The sequence below is a fragment of the Protopterus annectens genome, chromosome 2.part1, assembly GCF_019279795.1.
Source record: "Protopterus annectens isolate FY-2018-M chromosome 2.part1, PAN1.0, whole genome shotgun sequence".
In the NCBI taxonomy this organism is placed as follows: domain Eukaryota; kingdom Metazoa; phylum Chordata; order Ceratodontiformes; family Protopteridae; genus Protopterus; species Protopterus annectens.
Window position 1 is genome coordinate 515,103,922 of NC_056729.1, and position 4,342 is coordinate 515,108,263.

Below are 4,342 nucleotides of genomic sequence, written 5' to 3' on the forward strand. Positions count from 1 at the left end.
ATCACTGCACTGTTTAAAGTCCAAGTTCTTGGTAACTATCATTCTTAAATCCATCTCATACTTAAGATTGGCAAATTGTGTATTACCCAGTATATTATCCCCATACACTTATGTAAGTATATGACTTTCCATTTACAATGGTTCAAGATAAGTCCATTAATATCATTTCAAGTAACCAAAGCTTGCATTTGTTGCCAAACATAATCATGGTAAGGACTACCTAACATAACCAAGACAGCTTTTACTCCATGGCAGAACAGAGTACCACAAAAAGAGGCATAAATAAGCAACAACAGCAAAACAGAGTTTTGGGTAATGTCCTTCACCCCAGTAAGCAACTCTTAAGATAAAACCAGCAATTCTCATTCCAAAATCTGTCAGTGAAGTATTTTTCCATCCATTTTAGTAGCCAAGCCTTAATGCCACTTCTGGTCAGCTTCTTAGTTTCTGATGTTGTACAAACTTATGCTTTCTGATAATCAAAATGGATTACATCCAAATTTAACTCTGTATATAGTACCTCAGATACACAACCATAAAATAAGCCAGAATTGCATATATGTGAGAAATAATACTAGCAAATGTAGAGTGTAATTTCATTTGTTCCCTTAGACATTTTCACATATCTCCCCCAAAATGATAAAATGCAAGAGGGTGGACTGTAAATAGCTGCTTCCATCCTTCTTTCTGCTTATAAATCAGCACTAGTTATCCATTCTGTCAATGCTTGTATGTATATTACTGCTTACATAACAGTTAATTGTATAAGTGAATCAGTCAGCTTAGCACTACTTCAGGGCCTGTGCCCTTGTTAATGTTTCTTTACTCAGTGTTTCTGGTTACCAGGAATTGGAATAATATTTAAAAATTGTCCCTGATTTTTGGGCCTTTGTCCTGCAATTATTTTTGGCTTTGACCCTAGATTCTTTTTTTCACCCTGCAGCTGACCATCAGCTGCCACCAGTTCCTCTCTTCTCTTCATTTACTGGGTTTTCTGAACCCATCTTGGTCTTCTACAGACTCAGCCTGACTCATGTCCTGGGCCAGTGAGGAGATCAAGGGCACTGGTGCATCACAATATACTGCTGTTGCTTGCGAAGGTGTCTTAGGGTCTGTAAACCTGCAGCAGCCTTGTGAGCTCTGCAGTCACTACCTGCAGGAGATACATGCACTCTGTCATGCATGATCAACCTCTTGACTGTTCAGCACACCACTTATGCAGTACAGAGCACACCAGGCTCCTACACTGCTTTATTACAGAGAGCCTAATCTGCTGCCCCCCCCCCCACTCAATGTGTGAACCAGCACTGGTTGCTCACTCCCATTCTCCCCCTGTAGCCCCCTCCAGTACCTGTGTCGCTAACTGAACACAGTTCATCTGGGGCACAGTAAAGTTTTTGTCCTGATGCTCCACTGAGCCGCCGCTGTGCAAGAATAAATGGAAAGTTGCTGTGAGTAGTGTGGCACTGTTGCCCCTGCTCACAGAAACATTTTCGGAAATCACTAACAAATCAACCAGGAAGCACTGCAGAAATACATTGCTTGCCAGAATAAAAAAAAAAAAAAAACCTGCTTCAGCCAAACATAGTGGCACTGATACAAATAGGACTCTCCCAATATCCTCTGACCCCTGCTGCTCTGTCAGCAATTAAGAAACTTTGCAGTTTGCTGACATCTTCATGTATAAGATTTTGTAATGCTGCATTTTTTGTCTGTGATGTCATACACCATTCCATTTATTTTTTAAAATTTGCAGCTTTTCTGCACCTTATAGCTTGCCCATTGGTTGCCTTGATTGTCTTATAACTAGATCATCAAAAGGGACAGAAATAAATTGAAATGGAAGTGGAGTGTGTGTGGTATTAAGGCAGGTGGCAGCAGTAATTTCACCAGACCTTAAATCTATTTATAGGGTATACTTAAGTTTTCCTTCATTGCAGAAAACCTCTATGTATGTGGCCTGATCCTATGAAACCTGCATTGTTAACTGTACTTGTGGCAGTAGTTATCATGTCTGTAGTTATGTAAGAGCCATCACCTCTGCACAGCACTGTAATAGATTTCTTAGCTTACTGTGAAATTTGTACAAAATTCCCCAATTTCTACCATTAGAGAACATCAGAAAAAACAATTACCTTCAATGTGGAGGTAAAGCCCATGACAAAAACCTCATGCAGATATTCAAAATAGTCTTAAGCATGTAAGACATAATGGGTAAATCAGATAAGTCTCGCCTAAATGTGACTAACATTATGTCATTCCACAGTTGCTCTGGTGGTATAGAGGGATAAAGTCCTGACTATGTCCCAGTCAACCTGGGTTTGATTAGTAGCTTGGCTGACTGATACAACAGCATGGAGGGATGGGTTTTCCCATCATGGGTGGGAGGGCAATAATCAATGATGCTCCTTTAGGGGAAGTGTGGTTCAAAGAGGAGAGTATCTTCAAATGTAATCAAGCATAGAAAGCATAGCAGGGAGTAGGAAGGGCATATAAAAGAAATCCCCACAACGGAAGAGAGACAGATGAGCTCCCAGACAACCTTAGTATGCACAACTGGCCCCAGCAATACCAGAGTATCTGGGGAGGGGGGGGGGGGCGATAAGCTGGTAGACCTAGCATGAACATGGGGCAGTTGATTATGGGCTGGTAAATGAAGTCCCAAAGTGGACCAAAAATATTTAAAAGAAAATATGTTGTTCCACCAAAAAGCCTTCCTGTTCCCAACAGTTTATGCAACCTGGGAAAAGCATTTATGAGACATTCTTACAGACAGAACAGCAATCTATGGTTCATAGGTGTGTACCAGGCTAATGGCTGCAAGAACTTTCTTAAGCCTAGCCATTCATCACAAATATATTCAACACGTTTTGGTGCTCTAAAGGTTATTTTAAGGGGTATGTGTAAGCTAGTGTATAGGTGCTGGGTGGGGTCAAGCATTTCTATGCTGCCTTTTGTCCATTAGAGATATAGGTAACAGACCAGGGGTGAATTTCCAAATTCCCATCCACTGGTCCAGGTTATGCTTGAATAGGGTCAGGGAAGAACTATGTTTCACATGGATGGAGAGCCTGTTCCAGAAAGAGGATATTCCCTGAAGTACACACCTGTCCCCGCAACATGTCCTATTTATGTCAGAAGCAAGGTGCAAGTCTCTGGATAGGGTAGTTCTGGTGCTATTTGTTTTGTGAATGTGTAAGAAGTCCATCAGAGTGGGATCCAAGGATATTTTGTATGTCAGACATAGATCTTCCCTCAGCAGCCTGTAGGAGACATGCATACATACGTACAGGCATACAAGTATTTAAGCATGGGCATTAATGCCCCTCTAACCTGCCAGTATACCAAAACACTTGTTCCAATAATACGTGTCCAGGCTGTTCTTAAAAATATCTACACTAGTACTTGCTTTAATGTAATTTGGTAGCCTGTTCCATACATCAGCTGCTCTCTCAGAGAACCAATTAGTACACTTCTCATTCCTACCAAATCTTTTTTTATTTTATCCATATCTTTTGGGTTTCTAATACTATTATGGGAATGGACCCCATTCCTATGTCAAAGTATAATTAAAGTTCATGAAATTAGTATTGTTTAATCTTTGATGTCAGCCAGAAGTGCTCTTTGCAGCACTCGCAATGAGTCCAGTAATGACTCCTTCTGCAATTTGTATGGAGTTACATGTATTGGTAAGATGTCTAAATACGATTGTAGATTCTTTTTTATAAGACCCGTTGCTCCTGCTACTATTGGAACTGTCTGAGTATTTTTCTTCCACATTGCTCTCATTTCTGCTGCAAATCCTGATACTTTATGACTTTGTGTCTGTCTGTATGCAAGACACTGTAGTCACTGGGTGAAGCGATTTCAATGATCAATCCTACTTTTGTCTTCTTTTCATGGACCACTATATCTGTTTTTCTCCCATTTATCATTTGAACTGTTGGTAATGGGTGATACCATGTGATGTAGATTTCATCATTTTCTATGATGCTTTGCAGCTCATGTTTCCAGTGTTTTTCATCTACTTCAGTATTATAATGTTTACACAATCCCCAGTGCAACAGTCTTGCCACATTATTATGCCTTTCAGTATACAAACCTTCTGCCATTAGTATATCACAACCAGCAACTTTGTAAGCCAACGTGTACGTAGCCCACTATCTTGGGCCATCAATATTAACCTTTCAGCTTTTGGTTTGAATTCACCTATCCTTAACCATTCCTGCATTCGATCCTGATCAACATGAAGTTCTTCCAGGAGTTTTCTATACTTGCAACTATATTTATGCATTTTCCACATTTCTTGCCTTCTCAACTGATGCTTCACCTTGTATTCTTT